The sequence below is a fragment of the Petaurus breviceps genome, unplaced genomic scaffold (genome assembly GCF_028583685.1).
Source record: "Petaurus breviceps papuanus isolate PSGF00001 unplaced genomic scaffold, PetGlider_PUasm1.0 90792, whole genome shotgun sequence".
Lineage (NCBI taxonomy): Eukaryota > Metazoa > Chordata > Mammalia > Diprotodontia > Petauridae > Petaurus > Petaurus breviceps.
Genome location: NW_027187347.1, coordinates 11587409 through 11606894, shown reverse-complemented (window position 1 = coordinate 11606894; position 19486 = coordinate 11587409). Strand labels below are relative to the sequence as shown.

At 35.9% G+C, this 19486-nt stretch overlaps 1 protein-coding gene across 39 annotated transcripts in view; it reads left to right on the top strand.

Annotated features, from left to right (window-relative positions):
* ZBTB20 (zinc finger and BTB domain containing 20) overlaps positions 1 to 19486 on the top strand; it is a 1019756-nt gene that overhangs the window by 255557 nt on the left and 744713 nt on the right. For 4 of the 39 annotated variants that reach the window (XM_069069940.1, XM_069069946.1, XM_069069951.1 and 1 more), the window contains one exon: positions 9108 to 9215. The exons of 32 other annotated variants lie outside the window; for them this stretch is intronic. The gene's annotated coding sequence lies outside the window, so the exon portion shown is untranslated. The remainder of the gene's footprint in view (positions 1 to 9107; positions 9216 to 19486) is intronic. 3 more of the 39 variants (XM_069069941.1, XM_069069934.1, XM_069069943.1) reach the window with 1 other exon arrangement.

Below are 19486 nucleotides of genomic sequence, written 5' to 3'. Positions count from 1 at the left end.
AATTTCCCTTTTATTTTTTACAAGGTGTATGTAAAAGAAGGAAGAGCCTTTTATCTCTGGACTGCTGTTAATCTCTTTATTCATTATGTCTTGGTGATTGAGCTATGTGGTAGGGTGGTACAGCTTTGAACTGTTTGTTTACCTCTTTGACTTTCCCTGTATGAATGTATTATGTTTGTTTCTGCAGTAACCCTTATATTATGCTGTAAGCTACTTGAAGTATTAGCTATGTAATTCAACAAAGGCTTAGGCAGTGATGACTATGCAGAAAAGAGAGTGACATTTATATCTTTGACATTCACTGAATCTATTCCTGTTCTCCTGAGTATGTTTGTGTCAGTGGGTGTAAAACCCAGGACTTTTGTGACTATGGGATTCCGCAAAATAAAACTTGTATACACTAGCCTCATTTCTTGCACCCATAACTAAAGATCTTATGGAGTATTATTTGGACTGAATGAGGAGATGCTTAATTTAGAGAAAAAGTTTTCTTGGCTTATAACAAATCAAAACTACGACTTATCAGAAGGTGAGTAGGTTGACTCCACCAGTGACTAACCATGATGACTTTTCTGCTGCCTGAACTTGCCATTATTTTGCCACCTACGTATGAGGCCCAAAGGGAAGAAACACTAATCTTAAGCCAGTGTGAACTTGTCTTGAAGGTATAGTTATGGCTAGTTCTGATAATATAGTTTGGGTTTTGATACCACCTTCATTTATACTTTATCTTGAGATTATATACACTTTATTCTTCCAAATGAATGTTGTTATTTGTTTTGTCTAATAATAAAGAGTATTCTGTAGGTAATTTTATTTGCTATGATACTACATCTATATAAGTCAAAGAGACAGCATTATATGTATGGGGATATACTAAAGACCTCTTCATTAAGTTCAGGGATAAAGTCAGGATATACATTTTTACAATTACTATTTGATACCATTTTAGAAATTCTATGTAAAGCAATAAGGGAAGAAAGGGAATAAGGATGTGATTTTTTCAGATGATAAAATAATTTAGGGAACTGTGAAGAGTCAACTATAATTAATTGAAATAATTGCTAACTGCAGCAAAGTTTTGTTATGTAAAATAAATCCACAAAAGTCACCCACATTTTTACACAATGCCTACAAAATATCTACCCAGAATTCCTACCTAGTAGAGAAGAGATATAATTATAAATTCCATTTTAAATAACTGTAGAATGTGCAACACCTGCCAATATACAAATAGGAAATATATAAATACAACTACAAAATATTATTTTTAGAAATAGACATAATTTAAATAATATTACTCACAAGTATACCAAAGTGATATAATTCAGTGACTGCTCTACCTAAATTAATTTACTTTTCTAGTGCCATAGATTACTTTATATAACTAGAAAAAAATAATAACGAATTTTACCTGGACTAACAAAAGTTCAGGAATATGAAGAAAAATAGGTAGTTTTTTTTAAAGTAGAAAAAAAGGGGGCATGGCAGTACCCAAAATGACACATACAGTTTTGGACACTACCATTGCAGACATTTGATTTACTTGATTTTGCATATTTGTTACAAGACCTCCTTCTCCTCCCCTCTTCTTTTTAATTTCCGGGGGGACACATGTGAGAGAAAACAAATGCTTCTTAATTGAAATAAAATTAAATAAAAGTTAAAAAAATTTAATTAGCACATTGCCTATATGCTTTTATCTAGGTCACAAACACGGGGCTCTGACATATTATGTGAGCTAGGTAGCTGAGACAGTAGATAGAGAGCTGGGCCTGGAGTCTGAAAACCCCAAGTTCAAATATGGTCCCAGAGACTTATTGGCTGTGTGATCCTGAGTAAGTCACTTAAGCTTTTCCTCACTTTGATTATCTGTACAATGAGGATAAAAGCTATAGTTACATCTCAGGTTCAAATGAAATAATATCTGCAAAGAGCTTTGTGCAGTGCCTGGTACATATTAGGTATTAATATAAATATCATCTATCACTATTATTATTATTACTGCTACTACCACATAATATATATTATTTATATCTTGGCCATAATAATAATTATTATTGTTATTATCATTACTAGCTTTCTATTGAATATTTCATGCCAAGCAGATATTGAACCATTACTGTAATTATTACTTTTTGAATCAAGCTATTTAAATAATTTTGAATCCATCTACTTGTATTGTCATTTCATTCAGACATATGTATATTCTCCACATGAATACTAAGAGATTCTCTATCATTAAAGTCTGTATCATTTCCTTGAACTACAGATTTCATAAACACGATTGCCATAGGTTCATCTGATATGACCTGTCCATGTCGAAGTATGATGGTGCATTGTACTTGCTACTTTCTTTTTTAGATGTTCATTAACCCTCCCTTTAATGATTTGTTCTAGATTTTCCCAGGTATCAGGGTCCACCTCACTGGTCTTTAGTTTGCAGACTATATTCTTTTCCCTTTTTTAAAAACTAGGATATTTGCACTTCTTCAATTGAGCAGCTTCTTGCCTATTCTCTACAGTATTTCAAGTATCATGATTGTGGCTTAGCATTGGTATCTTTCAGTTTTTTCCCTATCAGAGGAGGGGATTCATTCAAGTCAGGTTACTTAACTTCCTGAGGGGCAGCTAAGGTAATTTCTCTTACTTAACTTGGGGATTGAGTTTCTATTAGCCATTTTTGAAAGAAAACAATCAAAATAAGATTTGACTACTTCTGCTCTCTTTCTATTGTTAGTTATAATCATCCCTTCCACCCTAAGTATCAGTCCTGTCCTAAGTTGCAGAAATAAGAATTGTTAGTAATTGAGAGCTACCTCAATTGGCATGAGAAAGGCCAAGCATGGGTAATATTAGTTGTAACTAAGGTAAGATGAATTCTTCCTGTTTTCTTGAAGAATGATATCATCTTTTGGTGCTGCCATAGCCTCTTATTAGTGTAACCCAACAAGCAAAATTGTCAGTAGCAAGAACATGACACATCTGGTCTGCTTGCTCATGGGGATCTGCCAATATGTTCTTCTCAAGAAGGATAACTCTTCATTCTCTTGTGGCAGTTTTCCATCTAGTCCCTTTTGATGCACTCTATTCTTATTCCATCCCTCTAGTTTCTTCTTTCTTTCATGGAGTGATTGACCTCCTTTGGATTTAATGCCAGTTATCAACCTTGGGCTCAACAGGCATCTGGCTTAAGAGGTTTTGAGGCTCAGCAGCAGTCTTTAAATTTTGGAGGCCATCAGCTTCAGTTTATCAGCTGCCTGACTTGGTACCCACCATGATGAGTGCCATTACTGATTCACTTATTAGTGCATGAACCATAGTCAAATGAACAAAGTGCCAAACAGTGATATGGCAACAGAGCAAAAAAAAAAAAGTGAATAGAAACACAAAGCAAAACATACAAAATGCATTTTAGGCGGATTGCTTGACTTATTTATATATGAATGCATAAGCCTGTTCTAGGTTTTCATAGCATCTAGGCTTCTTAGGTGCTCTGAGAAAATACTGACTTCTTGTTCATTAGACTCTGTAAGATTTAGAAAGGAATAAAATGTTGCTTTAGATTTAGATTTTTTTTCTTTTGCAAAAATGCATATGAAAAATGGATTTTAGGGTTGTCACCTGTGCTTACCCAAATTTATAACACAGGCTTCTTAAGTACTAATGAGTAGGCTTTTAAAAAAATGTTTCCTTGCTTTCTAAAGTGTTTTCTTGATACTAATTTTTAAAGTAACAAGCCTATGTTCTAAAAGTATGATGAATGATTTGCACCTTCACAGTTAGATCAACAGAACTTCATTTATGCAATGCTTCATTTCCAATTTGCATCTTAAAAAGGTGTGACCTCCTCCTTTTCCCAGCTTTATGCCTCTGTTGCCATGTGTTTAATCTCTAAGCGATTAGCTTTTACCAACAGCAGTATTGCCTATGTAAAAGAAAACTAAGTACATTGGTATATTGTTCCAAAATTTTGGTAAAATACATAATTTATTAAAACAAACAAGAGTATTTTTAAAAATATGAGCATGTGCACTTTCTTATAACCCTAATTTGATCAATGAGTTTTCTTATTTGACTCACATTTTCTTGCTAAATAACCTCAGAAGGCATAATGTTTCTGCCAACTGTACTTTCCTCTCCCCCTCTCTGTATGAGTCAGCCTTGCATTTTTGGATCTGAATTTCTTTTCACTTCAGGTTTTCACAGTACAAAAAGAGATTGTTACTGAAACTCATTTATTTTGCACAAATCAATTGAGAAAATTCATTTGAATTATGAGAAGTCCACCTCCTAGGTGAGAATTTTACAAAAATCTCAAAATCAGGCTGTCAGGGAACACCCAAAGATATTTCCTAAAAGTATGGTAGCTAGCTTTGGTGTTGAGGAAATCTACTAATTTAGGTAATTACATGCATTCTGAGAACACAAATCATAACTGTAATTTCAGTAGGAAACTACTTTTCTCCATTTTGTGTCTTAAATTGTAATTGATGTTGCAGAGTGCTGGGAAACTCTGGCCAGGCACCAGACCTGAAATGACTGCCTTGAATGGTGGTTGAATAAATAAAAAAATCCAAGTCGAGGTCATAAAAATATGACCTCAGTGTTCTTGTATATGTGGTAGTCCTGATAGAGTGTGGTAGAGAGTGGAAATAGAATGCTAGATTTGGAGTCAGAGACCTGGGTTCAAAAGTCAGCTATGCAATTACTACTATTTTTGTGACCATAGGCATGTCCCTTAACATCTCTGGGCTTCAGTTTTCTCATTTACAGAATAAGGATATTGGACAAGATCCTTTCTAAAGCCTTTTCTAACTGTGAGTCTGTGATACTATGTTAACTCTGTGACTTGTATACATAGAATGTGCTCAGGTCTATAAGTTACTTATGGTGTTTCATGCAAGTCCAGAGAAGGCAAGCTGAGCCATCCTTGGTTTATATGTGGCAAGGCTGAATGGGCCTTTTGGGGATTATAATCTTCTAAACTGTTTCAGGCCATATTTTAGTTCATTGCTGAAAGGACTTGGTGTTTTAAAATGAAGTTGTAAACCTTGAGTGGTCTCTTGATCTTTACCTGCCCTATGTTTGGGAGTAGAGAGGGTGAAAGAGGGAAGGGAGCTGGGTGCTATGTCTGCCCTAAGAAGCATCAGCTTTCTGGCTGTGATTTACCTGTGTTGTAAGTAGTGCTCTCTCTTCTTAGACTTCGCCATTCAGAGGAGCCAGGCAGCCCTTGCTGCTACCTTCCCATGGAGTGTGGACTTAATTTGACAAGTTTGCCTGGGCCTGTGCCCCTTCTACCTTTTTCCCCTTTTTGTTTCCTCTTTTGAGTAAATGATTTTGATCAGACAGTGCTAAGCCAATGTGAAATGTAAAATGTCTGATTTAGCAGTCTTGATGTATTCTTTTATTATTGGATTCACTTACTAGTGCATGAACCGTAGTCATATTTACAAAGTGCCAGCCTCCCAGATGATTATAACTGAAGTTGTGCTGAATCTTGTTAATACTATTAATTCAAGCTATGATTCTTTATGTGTAGCTTTTCTTTTGTGTATAGTAATAAATTACCTTACCCATACCTGATTCATATCATTTATTGAGTTATTTGTTCCTCTTCTGCTTTGGGCACCCCTTAGACTTGTGAGTCATAATTTACTATAATTAAAACCATCTCTAGCAGATAGAACTAGTGGATGTCATGAACCTACAAGTATTGAAAAAGAAGCCCCTTTTATCAGTGCCCAAGCTTTCTAGGACTAAACAGGACCAGACCGCATAGCTGTGAATAGGTCATGGAGGTTTAAGTGTTCCAGTTCTTAAGAGCTAGAGGCTTCTCTAGCTAGAGCTTTCTCAGTGCTAGATAGACATTCATCTTGCTGTGATAGAGTAAGAAATAGTGGAGTAAAATAGTGAGGTCGTATTTATTGCCAACATTAAAAGATAATATCAGTCTTTTCCCTAATCAAAGGGGAACTGTGGTAGAATGAAATTATGGCTATGCAGAGTAGAAGTCTGTGCTCAGTTATAGACTCAGGTACTAGGAAGATTTATTATTGCTTCTGTTAAAGTGTTATTACATATATTAATTAATTGATTAGTATTGATAATATTAATAATATCTTTTGTTTATATGGTGATTGTATAAAAGTAAAAAAAAGGACTGGTTAAACTTGTAGGGGTGGGGAACCTACAGCCTTGAGGCCACATGTAGCCTTATAGGTCTTGGGTATAGCCTTTTGACTGAGTTCAAATTCAAATCCTTTTATTGAGGGGATTTGTTTTGTGAAGTTTGGATTCAATCAAAAGGCCACACTTGAGGACCTAGAGGGACACATGTGATCTTGAGGCTGCAGATTCTCCACAGTAAAGAACTAAGTCTAACTCACGATGAAGGAAAATATGAAGCCATTGTCCCTTGGACTTCAGAAGTTATTTAAATCTTCTCCTTGATTTTGCTTTCTTTTTTTTTTTTTTTACCATTGTACCTAAAGAGGTCTTTCCATTTATTAAGTTGTTTAATATTCATTCTTGATGATTCTAAGATTAATTAAACTCTTCATATAGGTTTATTAGTAATTCATAATATTGAAAGACAACACCTGATTTATATCAAAGTTTGCATGATAAATTCCTGATATATGTTAATAATAGACAGCAAAGAATAATAGAAGAACCATTATACTAGATGAGACCCATATTCAAATCTGAAATCTGTTGCTGACTTTCTGGGTAATCTTGGGTAGGTTACTTGTCAATGCCTTAGACCCTGGGATCCAAGATACATAGGGAATAAATACATTATTATATAAGACCAAATGCTATTTCCTAATTGATAAGTGGTCAAAGGATATGATAAAACAGTTCTCAAAATAATTTCAAACTGTTATCAACTACATGAAAAATTGCTCCAGATCACAAATTCAATTAAAACAACTCCAGGATTTCACTTCACACTCATCAAATTGACAATGATGAGAAAACAGGCATAATCAGTTTTGGAGGTACTTTGGAAAGTATAGGTACACTAATAGACACACTGATATACCTACAAATTGTTCTAACCATTTTAGAAAGTAACTTAGAATTAAGCTAAGAAAGTGGATAAAATGTTCATATCATTTAGCTCAGAGATCCTGCTGCTAAGCACATATCACAAGGATGTGAAAGACAGAAAAAAAAGGATTCCATATATGTTAAATGATTCATAGCAACATTTTTTGCAGTACCGAAAAAGTAGAAACAAAGTCAATGTCCATTGTTTGGGGGATGACTCAACAAATTATGGTACATAAATATAATGGAATATTACTATCCCATAAAAAATGAAGTATTCAGAGAATCATAAGATGTAGATGAAGTGCAAGCATATGAAATAAGCAGAAGAAAAGGAAGGTAATATACACAATTACTATTCCAGTGTAAACGGAAAGAAGGAAAATGTGCTATATAGTTATACTGGTCAAAGGCTTGTCTTCCTCTGACCCTCCCTTCCCCTCCCACACACACCAAGAAATGAGAAATTGGATCTTCTTCCTTTGTTTTCAGAGACTAGAGAGTATTGGTCTAGATCAAAGGTTCCCAAAGTGGGTGATACTGCGCCTAGGGGACACTGGAACAATCCAGGGTGGGGCTGTAGTAGCCTCAGGTACAATTGAGGGACATTGAATAAAAATTAGAGCTTGATGGGAGTAGGAAAGGAAAGAAGAGAAGAAAATTTTGCAAAACTGTTAGTCCAAGTTCCCTTCTGTTGTGTAACAGAGTTAAAGATGTAGTGATTACACTGTTTTCCAAATGAACAGACAAAATGTAAGTTATAACGTATCAGTGGTTAAATCCACTGATGGGTCTTAACAAGCAAGTGTTGGCAGGAGGGTATGTTGCACATTGTCAGTAAGTCCAGGCATGCATCAGTAGGAATATGTACCGTGTAGTAACTTGTTTACAATACAATATTATATGATTACATAATGCAATATTACATCATCAAAATTTCAATGCAAGAAACCCCCCCCCCCACAAATTTACAATAAATTATTAAATTTAAATGTGTCATTTAAAAAATATAAGTATATTTTAAATGATGCAAATTTAAAAAACAGCAACTGGTAAAGGATTAAAGATTTCGGGGGGGGGGTGCTGAGAATTTTTTTTTAAAAGGGGCGATAAGCTGAATAAATTTGGGTGCAGCCTTTTGACCAAGGCCAAGTTTTACAGAACAAATCCTTTTATAAAGGGAATTTGTTCTGTGAGGTTTGGATTCAGTCAAAGGGCTGCACTTGAGGACCTAGAGGGCCACATATGGCCTTGTGGCCATAGGTTGTCCACCACTGGTTTAGAACATTGCATGTATTATCAGATGTGGTTGATATGTTAGCTTTGCCAAACTGCCTTTTCATTCTTCTTTCTTTTTATGATTTTTAGTCCTTGTAGTGCCAATACAATAATTACAGCACCCATGATCATGATAAACATACTGACCATGACTATAAATATTCCTGCGTTGTGCTTGATTGCAAAGTATAGCAAACTCTTCATATAGAGGACAGAAGCAAAGCATTTATTCAGACACCAGAAAACCAAATCCCAACACCAGGAAACCAAATCCATCATAGCAACATAGAAGTTAATGCACCACAACATAGCAGAGAGCCATGCCATCCTGTAGCCTTCCTACAAACTTATACAAGATCAATATTTACTTACACACCAGACTAACTCCTTGCCTGAGTGCCATCTCTCACCCACAGTCTCTCTCTAGTTCTGACTCCCAGCTTCCTGTGGCTCTCTTCCATTCTTCAGCAAACTCCTCCCACCACAGGCTCCATGCAACTGCATTCAGCCTATTGGGGGAAGAGTTTATTTTCAAAGCAGGGAAAGTCTTCAAATTCCCTCAGGCTTATTAAGGGGCAGGGAAGATCTTTAAATTTCCATTACCGTTACAGTCCTATAGAGTATGGTTTTCTCAGTAGAGAAAAGGAGGAATATATTAGAAAGTGAAAGTGACAAAAGCCAAATGATATAAATAAGCATTTAAAAGATAAAGAAAAAGGAAGAAAATAATCTATATAAAAGCTTGATTGCTCCCTTCTCATATTTTCTTCTAGGATCTCCATGATGCATCCATGGTATATCTTCATAAAATTTTATGGAAATAAGAAAATTAGAATGGATCAGTAGTGGCTAATGTTTTCTCAGTTGCCTTTGTGGAGTGGGTAGGTGATAGCAGCTCTCTAAACTTTCACAATTTTTTGGAATTTTCCTCTCTGTGAAATGGTTTGATTCTTGAATGCCTTTAAAATTGTATCACCTACAACACATTTTAATCTTGTATGTATTCAGTTACATCCATTTATTTCCTGACATAATTTGTGTCAGTGTGAATTATACCTGTTGATCTTTGAGATAGACTATAAATAGAAGCATTACCATAATTTCACTTAGTGTTCTAGGTACTATGCTGATAGAATACAAATGCGGTGATTCTACTATGAGTATTGATAAGACTAGGTTATACTAACACCTACACAGATCTGTTTCATTTCACATGTTTGTTATACTTTTTTCCAGGTTTACTTACAGATGCTTGGGGGATGATCAAGCTTAATTAATTTTAATATCAAGTGTTCAGTAGACTAATTTTCCTTGGCATTTCTCTTTTTTTTCTACAATGACAACAGTTCATAATTTTACATTATTGGCCCTTATTTCTAATTGTTTGCTCTTATTTCGTGATCCTGAATAATAATTTTCCAACATACTTTAGTCATCCTCCATAATATCTGTTTTCTGATTGATGTCACTGAGTAAAAGTATATTTCCATATGTGCATCTTCCACTACAAATGCTGGTGCAAAAATGGTAATTGTCTTCATGATGATCTGCTTGTTTATGGTCCTTTTGAGTACTGTAAGGTTTTGGGGCACATGATGTTGCCAATTCTTCCCCCTCTGTGTTTGTTTCTCAGATGAAGCCTTGTGAACTATCCTTCTAGAACCACAGAATTTCAGATTTGGAAGTGATCTGAGAGGTCATTTAGTCCAACCTGTGCCTAAAAAGGGATCTCTTCAACAACATACTTCACCAGTGTTTGTCCAGTCTTTGTTTCAAAACAAAATAAAATATAAAACTTAAAGTGAGGGTGGCCTCCTACCTCTTAAGCTACCCTGTACAATTTTAGATTTCTTTAATTCCAAAGGTCTTAACCTTTTTTCCTTTTTGTGGGGCTTGTTGTCAGTTTGGGGAAATCATTGAACCCCTTATTGGAATAATGTTTTTAAATGCATAAATAAAAAGGTAGGATTAAAAAGAACCCATTTATATTGAATATAGTTACCAAAAATATTAAAAATAAAACCAGTTCCATAGACCCTAGCTTAAAAACCCCTGTTCTAATTATTAGAAAGATAACCTTACTCTTGAATTTTCCTTTTTTCAACTTTCATTCCTCCTTGTTCTGTCCCTGAACACCAAGCAGAGTAAGTCTGTTCACTTTTTTATGTGATAGCTATTTTCTGTTTTCATTTATAGTGAGAAATCTCAATATTGTTGATATAGTTGCTTTAGCATTGCATCAAATATTTGCATTTGGATAGATATCTTGTAATAAAAGTAACAATTCCCTTTTAAAATATTTTTATTGTGAACCTATAAACAAATATTTTAGTGTACAAAGAGTGAAAAAGGAGATTGTATGTGAATCTATGAAACTTTGCATAGTTTAAATTTTAAACTTATATTGATATCTTTTGTTTTTACATCACCTACATTTTCTGTATGCCTCCTTTTACCCATTCCATAGAGTTATTTCTTATAATAAAGTTTTTTTAATAGTCTACCTTTGTACTTTAATAATTAAGCTCAAGTTTTCAGGGTATGTATACATTTTGAATTGTAGCCTGAACTCCTTTGCTATTCTATTCCATTCTGTGTTTTCTATTGAGGGGTAGAATAATCTTGTATCATCCAAATTTTCTTTCCTTTACATTTGAAGATTACTCTCCTGAACCCTTACAGAATTTGTATTTTGTCATTGTAATTGTTCAGTTTAACTATTGTTATATAGTTAATCACATAATTGTGATTGGAGGCAATCTGTAGATGCTTTTAATTGATGATTTCTTTCTTTTTATATTCAGAAGTTCTGGACAGTTATTATATATAATTTCCTACATTGTGTTAAGGTTTTTTAATTTGTCATGTTCTTCTAGGAAGCCTATGATCCCTAAATTGTCTTTCTGCATCCTTTTCAGGGTCAGTGGGTTTGGCCTGTATAAATATCATGTGTGTGTTTCAATGTTGTTTCCTTTTACCTCTTTTCTGCCAGACTTTCCTCCATTTTGATATATTTGTGTTATTAATGGCTTAATGTTTTTTTTTCTTCTATGGACTCTACCATAGATTTATTTTCTTTTTTCTTTTTTTTTCTAATCTGCCAATTTCATTTTATTTTGGCATTGAGAGTTAAATTAAATTTTCTTTTGAATTCTTATGGAATTTCTTGCTTTTTTCATGGTATCTTGGGATTGTGCTGGATTTCTTGTTTCTTCAGGTACTGATTCACTTTCTTTCATCCTGTAATCTTACAATATTTATTAAGAAAGCTTTATAATATCTTAACACTCACCTTCCCTTCTCATTTTAAAATATTCTCTATCAATTTATGCGTGTATACTTTGAGTTTTTGTTGAGTTTTCTTTCTTTTGAAATCCTTGCTGCTTTAGCCTTTAAAAACAGCAAAACATTCCCCAGTCACTCACATTTCAACTGCTCCCCCTTTGCTGGTGAGTGCTATCCCAGGGCTGAACTTCCAAACTACTTTAGTCAGCTTCAATTATTGTAAAAGATTTGGGTTTCACCATTCTAGACTTTTTACTGAAGTAGCATCTGAAGAGGCAACATCCACCGCCACCCCCCCCCCCCACTGGATTTTGGTACCTTTTTCTTCAGGTACTAGTTAGACGTAGGTCCTCAAGTGCAACCCTTTGATGGAATCCATTCTAAAGAGCAGCACTCGAGGACCTAGAAGATCACATGTGGCCTCGAGGTCAAAAGTTCCCCACCCCTGAGCTAGACAATAATATTGGCCCTCTACCTCCGTTCTCTTATGTCTCCTTTCTTTCTCTAGTTAGTCTGAATCAACCTCTGCTGCTTTTTTGCAGGTTAGCAGAGGGCAGGGAAGGTATTCTGACCAGAGTTTCTGTTATTTTGGTGGGTTCCTAATTTGCTGTTGGGTACTAAGCAGAAAGAAGCACAGTTATCACCCACTCTTCTTACATAGTTGGGAAGAATAAATTTTTGCCCCTTGGGTGAGATGCACAGGTACAGTCCCTGCAACAGGAAGGGATCCCAGTATTGACTCTAGGTAAAAAACTAATGGATCTGTTTGTGCTTCTTTGCCAGAAGTGCAGGCAGGTGGGAGAGGAGAAAATGTTTAAAGATTTGTTGTTCAGACATTTCAGTCATGTCTGACTCTTTGTGACTCCATTTGGGGTTTTTTTTTTCATCTCTTTTTTATTTTTTAGTTTACATGATTCATTTCCTCAAGATTTTGAGTTACAAATTTTCTCCCCATTTTCTCCTGCCTACTACCCCAAAACAGTGATCCCACTGAATATCCCCTCCTGCAATATGCTCTCTCCTATATCTTCCTCCCATCCCCCCTTCAACTTTCCAGTAGGGCACAGTGCATCTCTATACCCCAGTGCCTGTACATCTCATTTCCCAGTTACATGTAAAATAATAATAATATGTGCATATATTTTTAAACATTTGGTTTTAAAACTTTGGATTCCAGATTATTTCCTTTTCTCCCTCATCACCCACTCTCACTGGGAAGATAAGCAGTTCAGTAGAGGTTGTACATGTGTAACTATGCAAAACATTTCCATAGTGGATGTATTGTGTGAAACTGACTATATTTCCCTCCCTCCTATCCCACCCCCCAGTTGTTCTATTCTCTACTTTGATCCTGTCCCTTTTCAAAAGTGGGTGCTTCTTTGGGGGGCAGCTAGGTAGCATAGCAAATAGAGCATGAGCCCTGGAGTCAGGAGGACCCGAGCCAAAATCCAGCCTCAGACACTCAACACCTAGCTTGTGTGACCTTGGGCAAGTCACCCAAATCCAATTGGTCTGCCCTCCCCCCTCCAAAAAAAAGTGGGTGTTTCCAACTTCCCTCCCCCCAGCCTGCCCTCCCTTCCATTATCCCCCCTTTCTTCCCCTTCCCTTCTACTCTCCTGTAGGGTGAGATACCCTATTTAGTGTGTATGTCATTCCCTCCCTAAGCCAAATTCAATGAGAATAAGGTTGACTCATTCCCTTTTGCCTTCCTGTTCTTCCCTTCCATTGTAACAATTTTCCCTTGCCTCTTCTATATGAGATAATTTACCCCATTCTGTCTCTCCCCATTTTCTCTCATTATATTTCTCTCTCCCCTCTTAATTTCACCTTTTAAGTATCATCCCTTCCTATTCAATTGGTCCTGTGCCCTCTGTCTATGTATACCTGTAGACATATATACACACACTCACATATGTATTCATATGCCCATATACCCTCCTATATAGACATATATATGTATGTATGTATATATATATATATATATATATTTACATTTCTATTCCTTTCAACTATGCTCATACTGAGAAAAGTTTCATAAGTTACAATTATCAGGGGCGGCTAGGTGGCACAGTGAATAGAGCACTGGCCCTAGAGTCAGGAGGACCTGAGTTCAAATCCAGCCTCAGACACTTAACACTTACTAGCTGTGTGACCTTAGGCAAGTCACTTAACCCCAACTGCCCTCCAAAAAGCAAAGAAAAAAGAAAATTGCATTACAATGAAAGGCACCAAAATAATTAATCAATATCAGTTACAATTATCATTTTTCCTTGTAGGAATATAAGTAGTTCAACTTTAATAAGTTCCTTATGATTTCTTTTCCCTGTTTACCTTCTCATGCTTCTCTTGCTTCTTGTATCTGAATGTCAAATTTTCTATTCAACTCTGGTTTTTTCATCAAGAATTCTTGAAAGTCCTCTATTCCACTGAATGACCATATTTTCCCCTGAAACATGATACTCAGTTCTGCTGGGTAGGTGATTCTTGGTTTTAATCCCAGCTCCTTTGACCTCCAGAATATCATATTCCAAGCCCTTCAATTCCTCAGTGTAGAAGCTGCCAGGTCCTGAGTTATCCTGATTGTGTTTCCACAATATTCAAATTGTTTCTTCCTGGCTGCTTGTAATATTTTCTTCTTCATCTGGGAACTCCAGAATCTGGCTATAATATTCCTAGGAATTTTCTTTTTCAGGAGGTGATTGGTGGATTCTTTCAACCTCCATTTTGCCCTCTGGTTCTAAAACATCAGGGTAATTTTCCTTGAGAATTTCTTGAAGGATGATTTCTAGGTTCTTTTTTTGATCATGGCTTTCAGGTAGTCCAATAAGTTTTAAATTATCTCTCCTGGATCAGTGGTTTTCCCAACGTGATATTTCACATTGCCTTCTATTTTTTCATTTGTTTGGATCTGTTTAACAGTATCTTGATTTCTCATAAAGTCACTAGCTTCCATTTGCTCCAATCTATTTCTGAAGCAATGATTCTCCTCAGTGAGCTTTTGACATTCTTTTTCCATCTTTCAAATTTGACTTTTTAAGGCATTCTTCTCCTCATTGCCTTTTGGAGCCTCTTTTGCCATCTGACTTAGTCTATTTTTTAAGGTGTTATTGCCTTGTCAGGTTGTTACTCTCATTTCATAATTTTCTTGACTCATTCTCATTTCTCTTCCCAATTTTTCCTCCACTTCTCTTATTTGATTTTCAAAATCCTTCTTAAGGTCCTCTATGGCCTATAACCAGCTCATATTTTTCTTGGAAGCTTTTGGTGTAGGAGTTCTGACTTCATTGTCTTCCTCCTGTTCCATGCTTTGATCCATTTTGTCCCCAAAATAGGAGTGTAAATTTGGATTGCTCTGTTTGCTTTGTTTCCTTTGCTTGCTCATGTTGCCACTCAATTACTTGACTTTTGAGCCTTTTGTCACAGTAGAACTCTGCTACCAGAAATGGAATCTTTATCCCAAAGGCTGGGATTTTCACAGCTGCTGGAGGTATTAGTTGCGTGCCCAATCTGAAGCCTCCACATACTCTGGCATACTGCTTACCCACCCCAGAACCTCCTCCCCAGACAGCAATCCAAATCCAAGCAGGTTAAAGGAAGAGCGATTACCCCTCATACTGGTCACTTGGTCCCCCTACAATCTGCAGACCAGGAGCTCTGAATTAGCAACGAGGCAGGAGACTGCATGGCTGCAACGCCTAAGCGGCTTCTCACCCCAGGGACAAAGGCCGGATCGCACTCCTGAATCCCCAGGTCCCAAAGTCCACATTGTACTGACCTCTCACTTTGTCCTTAGCATCTATGGGTTCATAATTCTGGAAACTGCCACAGCTGCTGGTGATCTGAAGTCCCTCCAGCCAGCAGCTGGTCAGGCCCACCCTGAGGTTAAAACCTCAGGGGGGGGGGATGCAGGGGCTGGGCTCAGCTCCCTGATCACTGTGCTGGCCCCTTCCTGCTGTCCTGCTGTGCTGTCTTCAGTGAGAGGTTAGCTTCTTTTCATAATTTTGTGGATTCTGTAGCTCCAAGGTTTGTCTAGAGTCATTTTTTACATGAATTGGAGGAGGTGGGAGCCGGAGCTGCGAGGAAGTCCTGTTTCTACTCTGCCATCTTGACTCTACCCCCTCCATTTGGGGTTTTCTTGCCAAAGATATTGGTTTGCCATTTCCTTCTCCAGCTCACTTTACAGATGAGGAAACTCAGGCAAATAGGGTAAAGTGATTTGCCCAGGGTCATACAGCTAGTAAATGTCAGAGGCCAGATTTGAACTTGGAAAGTTGAGTCTTCCTGACTCTAAATGAGGCATTTTATCCACGGTGTCACCTAGCTGCCTGATTTAAATAGTTAGATTATGTTAATTCATAATGATTTTATCTTGTTAAATGTCTTCCTTCTTTCCTTTTCTTCCTTCCCTTCTTCCCTCCTTCCTTCCTTCTTTCCTCATACAATATCCCTTTGGGGGAGAAAGGTTGAGAGTTAGTGAGGACCAGGGAGAATGTCTTTTCTGAATTTCTTTGTTTTGTGACTTAGAATCTATCAGTTTTTTTAAAAGTGTATATTTAACTTGGCAGTTAGAAAATTACCGTTTGTGGCCCCTTATGAATTCCAGTATGAAATTTGCATTCTTTGTAAATGTTTTATTGAGACTCTTTTATTTGCATCTCTTTCTCTACCTATTAATTCCCTCAAACCCCAAATAGAAGTTTTCCCTTATAACTAGCATAGTAAATCAAAACAATTTGGCTGTGCCTCAAAAAAATGTCTCCTGCTGCACTGCTATTCCAGTACCTTTCTTCTAAGGGATCAGTGGCATGTTTCATTGTCTTCTTCCTTTTCCATCATTGGAGAAGTAGTAAAGAGCTCTGAGGAAATTTCGCATTTTTATCTCTTTTATACAGTGGCCAAAACATCCATTTCCAGGTCGCTGATGAGTGATGAACTTTTTCATAAATAGTTAAGGTGATCTTTTTACTCTAATGGAAACCTTTCCAATGTGGTAGAACATGTAAATGTCGGAGGCCAGAAACAATGCATTGTTTCCACTGGCAGACTTTTGCACCCAGTCACATCTGTGCCAAGATGAGGCGTTGGAGTTGGATTTCTGGTCATTGATAAAATGAACATGGAAATATGTGTTGGTACCATTATCAACAAACCTTATAGATTTGTTGTCAATGTCAGATGAAATAATGTATGTGTAAATACATTTTCAAAGTATAAGAAAGGTTATTCAAATGTAAGGTATTATCCTTACTATTGATAATAGGTTATAGCTGGACCTGGGGTTGCTGAGCACTATACATGTATAAAGCACGTATTTTAGCCCAGTTGTTCTTTAGCTCACCTGATGATAAACACGAGGGCCATTATTTCAGCAACCATTTTGAGGAACCTTTGGTCTTTCTGTCCTGTGGTGGACCAATACTAAAGAAATTGTACTTCACTATGTGGATTTAAAGAAATCTATCAAGTAACATACTGCCAGTATTTGTCTGAGACTTTTAGAAAATTATGTTCCTTAGTCAATGATAATGGATTACCAATGAAAGAACAAAATGTCTCCAGTTAATTTCAGTAATTGGGACAGCTTTATATGCCAATACAAGTTCTCTAAGTTATCTAGCTAGCTTTAGACCATACTTTACTTCCATACTTGGTAAAGTTACAACAGCATTAAGAGTAAATTTTACTAGTGTCAGATTTATGTTTTATGTTTGTGATTCCATTATTACTTTGTGGAATCTTAGAACTTAAAACTGTTGTCACAAAATAATAATGTCACTAATATTTAGGTTATCATCCTTTTAATCTTTTTTTCTATTTTATTTTCATTTTTTTCCTCATATGTTTTGTTTTTATTAGTTCACATACTTTTATTGTATATGCATATTTATTAATTTCATATCAAAATCAAGAGGTATGAAACAAAAAAATTTTAGTGATCAGATATATTTTGGGAAGGCAGATTAGTATTCATTGATAATAAAGAAGGAAAAGTGAAACCTTTATTGAGTTGATGCTAATACAAAAGACATATATTGGGAATGAATTGCTGAGAAGTATTATAGCTAAAAAAAAGTAATAACAATTTAACAGAGAATCTTGAAACACTGACTACACTAAATGAGCTATAGTAGAAAGAACTCTAGATTAGAAATCAGGAAATGTGAATTCTATCTAGCACAGCCTCTTCTAATAATGATCTTTGTGACTTGAAAGGGTCATTTGACTTTCCTCAGCTTCAGTTTTATCCTATGTAAAATGAGTAATATCTATCGTCACTTCAGTTCTAACTTTCAGTGAATGAACTTTTAACCTCCATTGATTTGATTAGTGAAACATGCCTGTTTTCTTATAGAATTTTCAATAATCTATTTTTTAACTGCACATATGAAAAATTGCACTTTCCTGTCCATGGTACATATATTTATTTTTGCTTTTCAGAAATAGAGTGATGAGGAATTCATTTATGTAAACAATTTGTCAGTGAATCAATAATAATATTTATTTCAGCATTTGCAATGGTTTTTTTTTTAAAAGGTAGTTCTAGTTTTTTGACAGGCATCATTCATTAATACTCACTCCATAATGGTAGATTAACAGTGTGGGGCAGGTATTCTCATCCTGCTTTTAAACATGGCTGAACTAAGGTCAGAGAGATTGTCTCCCCAAAGGTTTCATAGTGAGACACTAGTAAAACCAAGAATGCAATCCAGGGCTGCTTAGCTCCCTGGCAAGTGCAGTGTAAGCCCCACTGCCTCTCATTATATCTCAATAATTAAAATTTGAAAGAAAAAAATGAATCTTAAGAGCTCTGGGCTGTTAATAACTATTGTCTTTTCTATTGGTTATTCCATTTTTTTCTGTATATGATTTCCCGTTTTTTTTTTTCTTTTCTTATGCTTTTCCTCTCTTTATTTCTTCCTTGGTTTTTTTCTTTTTCACTGTTTCCTGCTCATCTGGTACTTATTAGGTAATTAAATTATGCACATCCCAATCTGTATATCCCCAAACACACATAGTTAATCAAGAATAAAGCCATTTGTTGTAAATTTACCTCTAAAATGAGTTTTTTTCATCCTCTAATTCTGAGTATGGATGCCCATTATAATCTTGTAGTCCTTTATATCATGCAAATTCTAATATGTAGGTGGTTAGAGGGGGTTTCCATGTTAGGTATTAGGTGTAAGACTTTTATTTTACTCATTTCAAGACAAAGATTTAAATGTGCTTGTTTAACATTCAACAAGCCCTTAGAGCCATGAGGCCTTGGGGGTAAGAGGTGCTTAAAACCAAATAGCAGAGGAGCTGAACAAGTAATTAGATGCAAGACAGAAAACAGGACTGAACAAAGAATGAGCTGATTTGAGAAAGCAAACTGAATTATGTTCTAGGTATATACAGACCAACTAAATGACAAACATATTTCTTCTCATTCAAATTAAATACTACAAAAGAAAATGCATTTGATTGTTTACTGATATGTTTTACTTTTTTTTTCTTTTATAAATTTATGGCATTGGTCTAGGATTTTAAATAAATGAGAAATGATGTTTTTAGTGAGGAATCCAGAGAAATCATAATGTAGCACATACTGAAGTTTCAGTTAGGGTGTATGAAAAAGGACCCTAAAACTTTATTCTTTTCTCCCCAATACCTTAAAGAGTAATCCTCAAACCTATGTACTTAACTACCCTTTCCCTCCAAAGGACAGAAGAAAAAAGAAGGAAGAAAAGAAACCTCCAAGATAGAAAGGAGTGCAGTGGGATTTGTAAAGGTCATTCATAAGTGATTTCCCCCCTCCCCCCAGAGGTGGAGTGAGTTTAACCTCAGAGACTTAAAAGCTCCCACAACTTTCTGGCTCCTGGGAACG